Source organism: Meriones unguiculatus, chromosome 17 (assembly GCF_030254825.1).
Source record: "Meriones unguiculatus strain TT.TT164.6M chromosome 17, Bangor_MerUng_6.1, whole genome shotgun sequence".
In the NCBI taxonomy this organism is placed as follows: Eukaryota; Metazoa; Chordata; class Mammalia; order Rodentia; family Muridae; genus Meriones; species Meriones unguiculatus.
Genome location: NC_083364.1, coordinates 90,227,994 through 90,243,833, shown reverse-complemented (window position 1 = coordinate 90,243,833; position 15,840 = coordinate 90,227,994). Strand labels below are relative to the sequence as shown.

Here is a 15,840-nt window from a genome sequence, read left to right as displayed (position 1 = left end):
TTTTCCCATAATGAGGATATGACCAAGTTGGGAGGCTGGGGAATGCTGTGACTCTGGTTGAAGCTGCTAATTCTGAATTATTCATTTGTCAAATGGAGAGAAATCCTCAAGGCTGGGCTAGGGACAGAAAGTCAAGTAGTCACTGGGGGCCTTACTTAAGGCCAGAGTTTATATAGAAAGGGCTAAGGGGACCTTGCTAAGAATCTAGATGGATTAGAATAAAAATCTGGCTTCTTCCTTCAAGAGAATTTAAATCACCCAAGTAGGAGACAGTGTGGGTTTTGTTGTCTTGTCAGGTATGTAAAACCTGAGAATGGTTGATCCTACAAAATTTTCTTGTAATTTTAGTATCTATTATTTGCTTTTGGATATGAAAATAGTACTTTTATTGTTCTGCCCAGTTTTTGTTGTTTTGTTAACAGTAAGAGTGTTTAGGGCTGATGAGGTGGTTCAGTAGGTTCAGTTCTTGCATCTGGGCCTGGCGGCATGAGTTCGAGTCCTAGAAATCACATGGTGGAAGGAGAGAATGGACTCAGATAAGTTGTCCTCTGACCTTACAAGGCTCTGTTGCATATCCGCACCAACCCACACGAATAAATAAGTACATGCTTTTTAAAGAACTTTTAAGTTAAATTATACTGAATAGCTAGAATGTTGACATGTCTTACTTTTAAAACTAACATAATTGATTACATAGGGTTGTGCTGAGTCGGGGTATGTGTTTGTGTGCATGCGTGCTCATGTCTTTGTGCTTGTGCAATGGTGCTTGTGTGTGCCATCTGTCTGTCTTTTCTGTGTGTCTGTGTGTGTGTGTGTGTGTCTGTGTGTCTGTGTGTGTGAGTGTATATGCACAAAAACGTGGAGGTCAGAGGCTCAGAACGGTCTACCACTCTAGTCCTGAGATTCCAATTTTGTGCTTTCATGGCTGGATTTTATTTTTTTTTGGTGGGCTCTGCATATTGAACTCATGTGCGCATTCTTGCCGGGCAGCTTCTACTGACTGAGGTGCCTCCCCACCTAACTTCCAGGTCTCCCTAACATTGTCTCTATTGTGCTTCACCGTGCAGTCTAAGACTCTAGACCGCAGACTCGGATGGACCTGAGAATGCATCCCAACTTGGTTTCAAATATTACTCAACGTTTTTTGCTCCATTCCTCCTATAACAAATATGAATGTTTCAGCCACAAGAATTGAAAGAGGGCAAAATATGTTTAGTGCTTGCCCAAGCACTGGGCACATAGCAAGTCCTCTGTAAGGTGGCCCTCTATTAATTATTCAGCGTTCGCTGAAGCAACCAACCATTCTTAAATTCCAGTGGCTTACAAAAGCAAATACGTAATTTATTCTTCACATTACATGATGGCTGTGGGTCCTCTGTAATTTTGCCAGGTTCTGCCTGGCTCAGTTGAGTTTCATGTGACTCAACTGAGGGAGCAGCTATTCTCCAGGGCATGCTGCTGGCAGAACAGAGAGCAGAAACTCAAGATTTCGATAACCCAACTCAAGGTTGCGATAACTCAGTGTCTGCTTAAATATCCACCAAGCATTGATCAAAAAGTCACATGACCAAACCCATCATCATCAAAGCTGTAGTGCATGATTGCCTGATGAGCTGAAAAGAGTAATGGCTAAAAAAAAAAATAATTCACTATCTACTCTAGTAATTTGTTATTACCAGGTACTAGCAGTGCAGTAATAAAAATTTAAAACATTTAGTTTGGGTGATGATTAGGAATAAAAATCAATGTGCTTTAGCCCACTGTTAAACATTCAACATTCTTTCTGTAATTACTGACCAGTTGGAGTTTTTGTAGTTTTAATGATTCCTCTATTAATTATTATAACAATCCAACAAAACATAATAAGTGAAAAGGACATTCTATTGTAAATACACTCTTCTCATATTTACTCTTTTCACAATAGTATTTCAGAGTGGAGACAGAAAAAAAAAATCATAGCTTTTCATCCTTCAATTACTGGGAACATTCATTCTAGAAGAAAAGTGATTCTGTAGGCACATAAGTGTTATATTATCTATTGCATTGTCCTGATATTATCTATTGCAGTGTCCTGTCATTTCATAAGTAGCAGTTTCCCTTGCTAATGATCATAGCCCATATCACTAATAAAATATAACAGAGGCCATGTTAAGGATTTTTAAGGACTCTCCTCCCTAAATTTAAACATATATTAGGAAATTGTTGCTACAAATATCTTCAATTTACAGATGAGGAAATTAAAGTCAACAGAAGAAGGGATCATTTAAAGTGACCGAGAGAGAAAAAGACTATATAGAACATTTGAACCTAGAGCTTTCATATACCATACTGCATACAGTTTATATATCATATAGCCTTCTGTGGAAATACAGAATCAATCCTGAGACCAAATATATAATGACTGCTTATTTGGAGAAAGGTGTTATTGCAAACTTTAACTTATTTTGTCCTCCAAAAAAAAAAAATTACAGGGTAGGTGTGATCATCATCCCAATTTACAGAGTGGGTAAATAGCTTGGTCACAACTGCACACTCGCTAACTAGAGGTTAGCTTCAAAAGATGCCTTCACTGTCAGAGTTCACATATTCATGTTCTGTCTGCTCTCAGTGCTTTAAGACAATAGAATGGGAAATGTACCCTGGGAACCCCACACTCAGCCATCATCTTTCAGTTCACCTACGTGTGCACTCTTTTCAGCTATTATCTGAAACTTACCTCACAGGCAGAGACGTTAAAATTGAGTTCTTCTCCAACTTACATTTTCACCTCGTTTCCCAAGTTTTTCCCCTTTGGTCACCATAACAACCTACAACCTGCAATACACAGCTGGAATCATTAGTGAGAAAAGCAGAAAAGAGAGACTCTTGATGTATCTCCTCAGGGGTCCTCCGGCATCTTTCTCTCCTCCCGGTGAACTTTGGGCATCCTGTGATCTACGACCCTGCCAATTAGACTGTAAATGGTACAGCTGCTTCTTCACACCCCTGGCTCCTGGGAGCCTGGTAGGATGTCTTATGTCTGCTTTTGTGCTCTCCTAACACCCAGCATTCCCCAAGCCAGAGCAGAAGGAGCAGCTAAGCGACATTAAACATTCATGTAGAGTGAGTTGGTAGAAACATGGGGTGCATGTGCCTGTCGGTCCTCTGGCACAAAGGAAGCACAAATTGCTGCAATCAAAAAAGGCAGGAATAGAAGGCTTTTAAAGAGCGACCTGAACTGCTGTGCTTAGGGTGGGCTAAGATGGGACACTTTGCTATGTGAATTTAGCTTCTCGATGGAGTATCAGAGGTGATCATGAGTCAGATTTGAGGAAGTCAAATCAAATAACATAAATGAAGCCTAGACAGGTCATGCACTGTGTTCTAGACAGAAGTTGTTCAGTTGCTAAGCACAGGACATATTCCTATACAGACTGGACTGAAAACTAAGGCACAGTTCACATTGCTTTACATCAAATATTTTTGCTTATCTCAACATCCATAATACTCAAGAATATTGGCTTTGTAAACTTAACTTCCAGTATAATGTATGTGGAGCCCAACAAAACATACAACTGGATTGATGGCTCTGTGAGAATAATTGTACATGCCTAGAAATTTCACAGCCTCTGTTTTGTCCTGGCTATTCAGCTTAGGGCTTCATCTACTTAGTAGTTTTATTTAAATAATCATGGTCAAAACATAATATAGTTTGGGTGAAGTGTCAAGTTCTCCTTATGGCAAGAATTCATTCTCAGGAGCTTTATTTCAAACTAGTAACACATTATGCCAACATTTTAAAATTTTATTTGTTCCCTTTGCATACCAATTGCAGTTCCCTCCCTCATCTCCTCCCAGTCCTACCTTCCAACCCTCTTCCTCAATTCCCCCATCCTCTTCTCTTCAGAAAAGAGAAGCCCCACCACCACCAACAACAACCCACCCTGGCACATCAAGTTGCGTCAGGGCTAAGTGCATTTTCTTCCACTGATGCCCAGCAAGGCAGCCCAGCTAGGGGAAAAGTGATCAAAAGCAGGCAACAGATTCCAGCCCATTTATGATCTTTGGTTTGTTAGTCTCTGTGTACCTCCATGGGCCTACATTCGTTGACTCCATTGGTATTTCTGTGGAGTTCTTGCTATCCTTTGCCCAACTCTTCCACAAGACCCCTTGAGTTCAACCTAATGTTTGGCGGTGAGTTTCAGCATTTGTTCTGATCTGCTGCTGGGTGGAGCCTCTTAAAAGATAGGTATGCTCAACTCCCGTCTACAACCAAGCATGGTTATCCTGCACTATATGGCTAGTATCCACTTACAAGTGAATACACACCATGTGTGTTTTTCTGGATCTGAGTTACCTCATTCAGGATGGGATTTTTTAGTTCCATCCATCTGCCTGCAAATATCATGATTTCCTTGTTTTTAATAACTGAGTACTATTCCATTGTGTAAATGTAACTCTGTTTTTGTATGTTTTGTTGGGCTCCACATACATTATACTGGAAGTTAAGTTTACAAAGCCAATATTCTTGAGTATTATGGATGTTGAGATAAGCAAAAATATTTGATGTAAAGCAATGTGAACGGTGCCTTAGTTTTCAGTCCAGTCTGTGTATGAATATGTCCTGTGCTTAGCAACTGAACAACTTCTGTCTAGAACACAGTGCATGACTTGTCTATGCTTCATTTATGTTATTTGATGTCTTGGTTGTTTCTAGTTTCTGGCTATTATGAATAAAGCTGCTATAAACATAGTTGAGCAAGTGTCCTTGTACAGTGGAGCATCTTTTGGGTATACCACCAGGAGTGGTATAGCTGAATCATGAGGTAGATCTATTTCCAACTTCCTGAGATAGCACCAGATTGATTTCCACAGTGGTTGTAGAAGTTTACACTCCCACCAGCAATGGAGGAGGGTTCCCCTTGCTCCGCATTCTTGCCAGCATGTGCTGTCACTTGAGTTTTTGATCTCAGCCATTCTGACAGGTGTAAAATAGAAGCTCAGAGTCATTTTAATTTGCAGGGGGCAGGAGTAGCTCTCTGCTGCTCTTCTTGCCTGATGGTCCTGGTCTCTGGGGATGGGTGCTGTGCTATGGGAAAGGAATATACCAAATCATTGTTAAGTCAACATTTACAGGGCTTTAGGGATAGGAAGTGAACAACTCTACAATGCTTGCTATCACCAAAACTTGGAAGCACATTCTTTTTTTTTACTTTTACATCAGAATATTTTATTGTTTTTTTGTTTTTTTGTTTTTTTGTTTTTTTTTTTTTTTTTATTCAGGAACCTTGAACAATCATCTGACCCTGGGGAAAGCCAGCCCACAGCTTAAATAGCCTCTGGGTAGCCAACCCCAGCATGCCACGTGGGCAATGCAGATAGGTCCACATACATGGAAGCAAGCCAGATCCTCAGCCTTAGCCAAATGTGGAATTGTTCGTGACAGAGAGCACTCACCATCGGGAAGGTGGAAGGCGGAAACCAGCTCCATCTTTAAGGCACAGCATTCCGCAGCTCTCTACAGTTCCCCCTTTTTGTTTTAGATGCATCAGGCAAGAGTAGAAAGCACATTCTTTAACAGTGAATATTTTCATATGTGTGTGTAAAAGAGAAAGGTGTGTGTGTGTAAAAAGTACTGTATGTTTTGAATAACCTGCCTAGAGAAACAGCATGCCAGGTTTCTCAGATGCACAGAGTCCTATATTTCTGGCATTTATACCAACATATTACAAAGGCTGTGGTGACTTTTGTACATGAAATATTTTATCCTCTGATATATAGGTATTTTTGTCTTAATTTAAAACAGCAAACATAATGGCTGTGTTCCTAGTCACAAAAAACAAAATACTTAAAGTAGATGTCAAACATGTTAACCAAAACACTGCCACAGGTTTCTTACCTATGGAAACTTGAGCACACTGATCAGAAGCAGCCCTTTAATGAGACGCAGGGTAGCTGGCTGACAGCGTGCCTTCCAAGATGACCTCACCTTCTGGCATATCTGGAATCAGAGTAGCACATTCACTCATCTGCGCATTTCTTCGTTGCTTCATAAATGAGCCCATGCTAGATGCTAGACATTGGTGACATCAACTCTGAGAATGCAAAGGTAATTAAAGGACCTACGGAGGAAGAGAACACATGTCTGTCTTCTGATCCACTCACAATGGCATTCACACCAGGCGGCTTTCGAGACAGATGCTGCAACATGCAGTTATCACATATTGGAAATAAATCAGAAACTGTGAAACTTTAAAAAATAAAGCTTGACATCAAGATTGCTTTTGTAGAAAAATAAATAGAAAAGAAAGTAAAGGCTATGGCTGCCATTCATTTATGTTCTGATAACCTTTAACAAAAGGGTAAAGGGTGAAGCTAAAGATACTGGGAGATGGCACAGAGGTTAAAAGCACTGGCTGTTCTTCCAAAGGTCCTGAATTTAATTCCCAGCAGCCAGGTGGTGGTTCATAAACATCTATAGTGAGATCTGGTGCCCTCTTCTGGTGGGCAGGTACACATGCAGGCAAAATGTTGTATAAACAATGAATCTTAAAAAAAAAAAAAAAAAAAAAGACACTTTGCTGGGAACTTGACAATTGCCTTTTTAACTTTTCAGTAACAGCTACATCCCTCATCCATTCAATGGAGAGCTGTACTAGTTATCCACTACTGCTCCAAAGGCTGAGGTTAGTGGTAGGAGAAGGATGAACAAGTGCTGTACAGCTTATGTTCCATTGGGATTTGGATAATGAACTGAGAGAATATATGTCTATATTTTCCACTTTATAGTATAATCATGGAGAGAGTTGACCTGTAAAAGATAAATCAGGAACAAGTTAAAAAATGATGGGGTAAGTTAGCTGTTTAAAATAGGATCACTCTCAGGCTGGGAAGATGTCACAGTGAACAAAGGGGCTTTCTTTGCCAAGTCTGACCTCCTGAGTTGGAACCGCAGGACTTTCATGATGGAATGAGAGTGCAGATCCTGCACGTTGTCCTCTGACTCCCACACGCACACTATGGCACATATGCTCCACACATACAAATAAATAGGTATTAAAGACATAAGTGGGTAGCTTCCAGAGAAATGACACTTCAGAGACAAGATGTACTAAGAGAGGGAGTCACCTACTTATGCAGCAAATGGAAATTTCAGGTTGTGGGTGAGAAGGGGAGATGAGAACAATATAAATAGAAAGTCCAGAGGTGATCATTTTTTTGTGGTAACCAAGGCCAGCATAGTTCCAGTAAAGCTGAAGGAAAGGTGCATCCAGAGTGGAAATTTAGAAGAAAATCCAGGTGGCAGCTCGTGGTTTCATGGGAGGGTTTGAAGTGAGAGTGTGAAAGATTCATGTGTTATATGCTATATCATGAATAATTCTATCATGGCACATGCATTCTGAGAGAGGGAAGATGTGGAGAACTATTGCTTTAGGAAACTCCAATAAATGTGCTCAAAATAAAGGGAGAAACGGGCACAGAGAGCTTTTGCCCTCAACTCCATTTAATGTTTGTGTAGCTGTTCTTCAAAGCTCCTCTAAACAAACAAATGAAGCAGTTCGCAGAATGGCATTGGATGTGTATTCCACAACTGCACAGTTAATGAAAATATGATCCTTAAAAGAGGATGGATGTGGCATAAATGCCAATACATTCAGGAGCTGTGATGATGAACAGGGCATGCATATGGCTGAAAATACAGTTGATGCCTTAGTTTTCTGGCTTTACCTAATGTGTAGAAGCTGGGAATAATTCAACAAAGTTCACATTATTCCCCTTCTTACTCAGCTTCCCATCCTTGAAACCATGGCTCAATTTCATTTCTAAAGAATCTAATTTTTCTAAGATTTCTCCAGAATGTCTCCAATGACACCCTCTGTTTCCATCTGGTGCCAGTAGCAGTATGGACCACAAAGCTGAATCAGCTAAAATCGTTCATTGAAACCACATAAAAATAAACAGTCAAAATTGACTGTCAGTCTCAAGAGTGGCAAAAACATCCAGTTAAAGACCACTTCCCTTTTAATAAGAAATGATATTACTTTTGGAGCATATTGTGTTCCTATTCCTAGAGTCATTCAGCTGCTGCATCACCTTTACTATCTGAGAACCTGCAGTCCTCAAGCAGGAGGCTGGTAACAGGTGCTTGGGAACACTTCAAGGTGCAAGGCTGGAATCATGACAAAATTTTGAGTCAGCTGATGCCTCTTCATCTCTTCCCTCCCCTCCCCTCCTCTCCTCTCCTCTTCTGTTCTCTCCTCTTTCCTTGCCTCGCCTGCCCCACCTTGCCTCATCCCTCCCTTCTCTTCCCTTCCTTCCCCTCTCCTTTCCTCTCCTTTTCATTCCCCCTCCTTCTCCTCTTCCTCTCCCCCACAACAAGGTAACTAAATCTATCTATCTCTTCCTCTCCAATCTAATAAGTGGAAGAAAAAGCAAGATTTAAAAATAAGTAAAGTTCAAGGGCCATGCTAATCTTTTCTGTATCGTTCCAATTTTAGTATTTATCTGAGCACAGGGGTCTTTTATGAAACTGTATCTTCAACCAAGGACCATGTATAGATATAATCGAGAACCCCTACTCAGAAGTAGCCCTTGGTAGCTCAGTATCCAAGTGGGTTCCCTAGTAAGGGGAACAGGAACTATTTCTGACATGAACTCAATGTCTGGCTCTTTTATCCCCCCACCCCGAGAGAGGAGCAGCCTTGCTAGGCCACAGAGGAGGACATTGCAGTCAGTCCTGAAGATACCTGATAAACTAGGGTCAGATGGAGTGGACTGGGAAAGAGGCAGGGAGGAGATGAGGGAGGGAGGGTAGGATTGGGAGGGAATTAGGGAGCAGGATACAGCTGAAATACAAAGTTAATAAACTGTAACTAATATTAAAAAATAAAAATAAAAATTTAATTAAAAAAGTAAAGCAGTTCTGTTCCTGAGAACTGGATTGATGTACCTACCAAGGCAAAACAACTGGCTCAAAAGACATAACACAGGAACAATATTAGCTAATTGTGTCTGATTTCTGTCTTACCTATAGCATTACATAGCTTTTAAGTACTAATAAAACCACAGTGGTTTTCGTCCTGTTTCCTTTTCTATTACACTTGCAGAAACTTCATAAAAAGGAAGATTTGTAATATGAAAAGACATTCCTTGGATAAATTATAACAAGGAAAATTTGGGGTGCAAGACAGTAAGTTCTGAGAGAGAAACAAGCCAACTGTTAGGAAGGAACAGAACATAGAATGCAGTCTGTAACCAGTCTATTGAGGTCTAGAATGTGCATAGAGATCTCTGGATTTGCAATAGCCTGGACTTTCTCTGTGAGGTCTGTATGTTGCTTCCTTGTATTTTTCCTTCCAACTCCCCTACCATATTATAGCAGCAGAACAATGGAGTTAAGGAAATTATACACTACACCTCAAAAGGCAACAGGCTTTGCATGGTCTGGCCAGCTCTGGAAACTGAACATCAGAGAGATACATTTTTAAAGGGATAATGGATAAGTAGTGTGTATGGCATGCACACAATTCCCCAAAGTGCATGAATGATGCCAAGGCATGGATGGAGAGCACTGACTCGGAATGCTACTAGAACGTCAGAAAGAAATGGCTTTACTTTGTGAGACTCCATTCATCTGCTAATATCAATACAAGCCCTCCTCTGTTAACAGGCCCTTTCTTTGAATGCCCCGTAATTACTCAAACACATACAGCATATCAGATTGATGGTAGCATACTCGCGCTAAAAGGCTGGCCCACAATGGCAAACCTCCTCCTTGCCACTGCTAGTCAATAACGTTGGAAATTGTGTATTAGGCTTCTGAGCCAGAGGCAAGCCCACTCACATTTCAGCTCCTGCCAGCTTTTGGTTCCATTCCAGTTATTCAATGTGGGAGAGGACTGTTGGAATGCAACAATGAGCTATGCTCTTGTGCCTGAGAGCCAAGCCACCAGGGTTGGGAAATGAAATTAATCCTTCTCTGGCTTTTTTTTTTTTCTTTTTTCTGAGCTTCCCAAATTCTTGTCAGGCGTTTCAGCTCTGATTTGAAAATAATATTCTCTTCCTTATTCTGGAAAATTGTGGGATCTGAAATGCAAATTCCTCTGCCTTTCTTTTGCCACTCATCTTCCTAGTAGAAAAAAATAATAGATATAGTAGCACTGAGTTCAATTCTGAGTCCCAACATCCACATATTTTCCTTACCTAAAAATTTCCGTGCATTCCGTATGTAATACCTCCCTGCACTGAATCATGTCCCCCAGTAAGGAGATCCCACGTGTGCCCAGTCCATATAATGCTAACTGAGCTACCAGGACCCTATCACGACTTGCCTAATCTTGCTGTGTTGATGTTCCATGTTCATTTGGAGAATTTAATCAAAACCATTTCCCTCACCTATTACGAATTCATAAGAGGATGTGCTTTGTACCAGGAAGTAGCTAAAGAACTTAGAATATAATTATTGCATTGTGTATACACATATATTAAAACGTTTTCTTGAATCCCCAATTTTACTGCTATGTTTTATTTTTGTAATTATAGATTTTGAAAACTCTTTGAAAGGGATAATTTAAAAATGGAATTGTGTAAACTTAAAAGTTAATTTACTCTACATTTATTTTGTGGATATGATCATAATTGTTGGTATTAACTGTATTGGCTGAAGTGACAAATAAACCTCAAAATGATGAATGATGCAAATCCTCCAGGCATTTTTAGCTTCATGGGGGTCAAAGAAATTAACTCTAATTAACTTTTCTACTAATTGTGATTTGGGGTCCAAGGTTGCTTCCATCTTGTTTCCCAAAGAAGAAGAAGTGAGAGTAGAGAATAGTTAGTCAGTGCCTGGCACTGCTGTAGAGTTCTGGCCGTCTTCAGTGATGTGACGAATGGCCTACTGACTCATTACGCTGCCACATCTTCCATATTTTAAGTCTCTTGTTAAACTTGTTCCATCATGGTAACAATGTGGCTGTAACTGGTCTGAATTTCAAAGCCCCATACTGAACTGTTTGTGGATGAGACAGTAACAGTCCTCCCTGACATTCTACCAAGAAATGTGCCTTTGGTAGCTGTCTCCCATGTCACACCCACCACTCGGTTGTCCATTATTGTGGCTGGAAAATCTATGTTAGAGTGATGACATGTTAATCTACATTCGCTGTTGAGGCCCCACTCATGTAGCTCAAAGTTCACTGCACTATGGCCAGGACCCACACAAAAAGCATAGGGACTTGAGAAAATGAAGCACAGGGGAAGTAGAAGCTGGGTAAGCAGTCAAATGTGTGCTAGAGTGAAATAGGGCGATGTTTGGGAAGATAGGCCCCTATAGTTAGAACCCTGCATCTGAGCATCACTACATACTCGTAAGGCACAGTTTCATTAAAGTTCTATAGCTCAGTATCTCAGTCTATAGTCCACAAAGTGTAAACAATAGGACTTCATCAGACTGTTGTGAAAGTATAAGTTTGTGATATATGTGGAAATTTTTAAATGGTACTGTTAGAAACCAGGTCTGAACCTTTAAGTCAGACCCTATAGACTGAAGCAGACCACATCTTCCTGTAGCTGTCTCTGGAGCAGAGAGTTAAGAAGCAGTATGTGCTGTGACTTAGCTCTCAATTTATAATAGTTGGTTCCTCTATTCTTGTTATGTATGCGATGCTGAACTAAATCATATGGCATGAAAGTTCCTGCCACCATTAAATGTTTATAAAAATTCTGGCTTATCCTTTGTTTGTGAGATTGGTCTGGGGGAATTTCTCAAATTCTCACTCTTTAAAAGAAATATTTTAGTAGAAATAGAATTATTTCTCTCTTTCTTATTCCAGCCTCTCTCAGCTACCTTCCCTTGAACTTTTTCAAGTTACCCACTCTCTTTTTTCCTTTGGTTATTGTTGTTACATACGTGACAGAGATTGAGAAAGGCAGAGAAAGGCAAAGGCAGGGAGAGTATCCCTCTTAATAAAACTGTTCTCCAGGAATTAAATTGATATCTCTTCTTCTTTCAGGACCCCATTATGTTTAGCTCTCCATATATCATACTGTTTATATTTGGACTTTCTCCCCCACTTCAATGTCCAAGCCTTGAAGCTCTTTCATTTTAATAAACCCAGCATGTGAATAGAATTATGAAATGTCAGCTTTCTTTCTGGACTGATTGCTGCTGTTCGTGTTTTATTTATTTTTATTTTTTTTTTAATTTTTAAATAATTTTATACATTCACTTGTATCCCAGCTGTAGCCCACTCCCTCTTTCCCTCCCATTCCCTCCCTCCCTCATTTCCTCCCTGCCCCCTTCCAAGTCCAGTGAGAGGGAGTGTCCTCCTCTCCTTCCATCTGGCCCTAGCTTATCAGATATCTGTGGGATGGTTGCACTTTCCTTATCTGTGGCCTAGCAAGGTTGCTCCTCACTCAGGAGAGAGGGGAAGATCATGGGTTCATGTCAGAAACAATTCCTGTCCCCCTTACTAGGGAATCCACTTGGATACTGAGCTACCATGGGCTATGTCTGAGCAGGGGTTGTAGGATATATCCATGCATGGTCCTTGATTGGATGAACAGTCTCATAGATGACCCCTGTGCTCAGATATATTTGGACCTTGTGGGGCTCCCTGTCCCCTCTAGGATATACTAATTCCTCCTTCCTTCATATAATTCCCTACACTCTGCCGAAGGCTTGGTTATGGGTCTCAGCATCTGCTTTGATACATTTCTAGGTAGAGTTTTTCAGGTGCCTATACACCACAAAGTTCGAAAATCTAAAAGAAATGGACAATTTTCTTGATAGATTCCATCTACCAAAAATTAAGCCAAGATCAGGTAGAAAGATTGAACAGCCCTATATCCCCCAAGGAAATTCAAGCAGCCATCAAAAACCTCCCTTCCAAAAAACAGCCCAGGGCCAGATGGTTTCAGTGCACAATTCTACTAGACCTTCAAAGAAGTGCTAACTCTAATTCTCTCCAAATTATTCCACAAAATAGAAACAGAAGGAACATTAGCAAACTCATTCTATGATGCCACACTCACCTTAATACCTAAACCAAACAAAGATCTGACAAAAAAAGAGAACTTCCGATCTATATCTCTAATGAACATTGATGCAAAGATACTCAATAAAATACTTGCAAACCGAATCCAAGAACACATAAAAGATTTCATCCACCATGGCCAAGTAGGCTTCATCCCAGGCATGCAAGGGTGGTTCAATATATGGAAATCCATCAATGTAATCCACCGTATAAACAAACTGAAGGAGAAAAACCATATGGTCATCACCCTAGGGGCCGAAAAAGCATTTGACAAAATCCAACACCCATTCATGTTTAAAGCTTGGAGAGATCAGGGATACAAGGCACATACCTAAACATAGTAAAGGCAATTATACAGCAAGTGAATAGCCAACATCAAATTCAATGGAGAGAAACTTAAATCAGTCCCACTGAAATCAGGGACAAGGCAAGGCTGCCCATTGTCTCCATATCTCTTCAACATAGTACTTGAAGTCCTAGCTAGAGCAATAAGACAAGTAAGGGAGATCAAGGGAATGCAAATCGGAAAGGAAGAAGTCAAAGTTTCACTATTTGCAGGTGATATAATAGTATACCTGAGTGAACCCAAAAACTCCCTTCACAATAGCCACTAATAATATAAAGTACATTGGGGTGACTTAACCAAGCAGGTGAAAGACCTGTTTGAAAAAAAAAAAAAACTTCAAGTCTCTGAAGAAAGAAATTGAAGAAGACATCAGAAGATGGAAAGATCTCCTGTGCTCATAGATCAGTAGGATTAACATAGTGAAAATGACAAAAGCAATTCTGCCAAAAGCAATCTACAGATTCAATGCAATTCCCATCAAAATACCAACACAATTCTTTATAGAACTTGAAAGAAAAATTCTCAACTTCATATGGAGAAACAAAAAACCCGGAATTTCCAAAACAATCCTGTACAACGACAGATCCTCTGGAGGTATCTCCATCTCTGATCTCAAGTTGTACTACAGAGCAATAATAATAAAAACTGGTACTGGTATAGAAACAGAAAGGTGGATCAATGGAACCAAATAGAAGACCAGAAATAAACCCACACACCTATGAATACTTGATTTTTTACAAAGAAGCCAAAACCATTCAATGGGAAAAAGACAGCATCTTAAACAAATGGTGCTGGTCCAACTGGATGTCTCCATGCAGAAAAATGAAACTAGATCCATATTTATCACCCTGCACAAAACTAAAGTCCAAGTGGATCAAAGACCTCAATATAAAACCAGGTACTCTAAATCGATTTGAAGAAAAAGTGGGGAAAACCCTAGAACTCATTGGCCTGGGAGACAACTTCCTGAACAGAACACCATTAGCACAGGCCCTAAGAGCAACAATCAGTAAATGGGACCTCATGAAACTGAAAAGCTTCTATAAAGCAAAAGACACAGTTGTTAGAACAAAACGACAGCCTACAGTTTGGGAAAGGATCTTCACCAACCCAAAATCTGACAGAGGGCTGATATCTGGAATATATAAAGAACTAAAGAATTTAAAAGGCAATAATCCAAGTAACCCAATTAAAAACTGGGGTATGGAGCTAAACAGAGAATTCTCTGTAGAAGACTATAGAATGGCAGAGAGACACATAAGGAGATGTTCAACATCCCCTGCCATCAGAGAGATGCAAATCAAAACGACTCTGAGATTTCACCTTACACTCATCAGAATGGCTAAGATAAAAAAAACTCAAGAGATAACGCATGCTGGAGAGGCTGTGGAGAAAGGGGAACCCTCCTCCATTGCTGGTGGGAATGTCAACTGGTACAACCACTATGGAAATCAATCTGGTGCTTTCTCAGACAATTAGGAATAGTGCTACCTCAAGATCCAGCTTTATCACTCCTAGGCATATCTATATATCTATATATCTATATATATCTATATCTATATCTATATCTATCTATCTATATATATATCTCCAAAAGATGTTCAAGTACACAACAAGGACATTTGCTCAACCATGCTTGTAGCAGCCTTATTCGTAATAACCAGAACCTGGAAACAACCATGGTCCAGCTTTAGTCTATGGTGGTCAGATAGTATACAGGGGATTTTCAGTCTTCTTGTATCTGTTGAGGCTTGCTTTGTGACCAACTATATGGTCTATTTTGGAGAATGTTCCATGAGGTGCTGAAAAGAATGTATACTCTTTTGAGTTTGGGTGAAAAGTGAAAAGTCCTGTAGACACCTATTAGGTCCATTTGAATTAAGACGTTTGTAAGTGCCTTTGTTTCCCTGTTTGGCTTCTGTCTAGATGATCTGTCCCTTGGTGATAATGGGGTGTTGAAGTCTCCCACTATTAAGGTGTTGGGGTCAATGTGTGATTTAAGCTTTAATAATGTTTCATTTACGAATGTAGAGCATTTATGAATGCTCTTCTTCGTCAATTCCTATCATTCTTAGATTTTGCCTTTTCATGGAGTCCTTGATTTCTTGGATGTTTTGTGTTTGGGATTTTTCTGATTTTACTTTTTGTTGAGAGAATTATCAGTGTATCTTCAGCACCCGGGATTCTCTCTTCCATCTCTTGTATTCTATTTGTGATGCTTACCTTTGTGGTGTGTTCTCTTTTCTCTAAGTTCTCCAGTTCCAGGGTTTTCTCAGTTTCTGTATTCTTTATTGATTCTAATCTGTTTTCATGCCTTGCAACATTTCCTTCATCTGTTTGAATGCGGATTCCTGTGTCTCCAAGATGGCCTCTATTTTTTTGTGTGTGTGTGTCCTCTCTTAATGCCACTACTTCTGCCTCCATTTGTTTGGCTACTTTTGCCTGTGTTTCTTTAAGAGCTTCGTTCACTTCATTTTTCTT

At 40.0% G+C, this 15,840-nt stretch overlaps 1 protein-coding gene and 1 pseudogene across 7 annotated transcripts in view; one reads left to right on the top strand and one right to left on the bottom strand.

Moving 5' to 3' along the window:
• Positions 1–15,840, top strand: part of Grik1 (glutamate ionotropic receptor kainate type subunit 1) — a 385,942-nt gene that overhangs the window by 111,657 nt on the left and 258,445 nt on the right. The gene's annotated exons all lie outside the window — the stretch shown is intronic.
• Positions 8,404–8,496, bottom strand: LOC132648915 (U6 spliceosomal RNA; annotated as a pseudogene).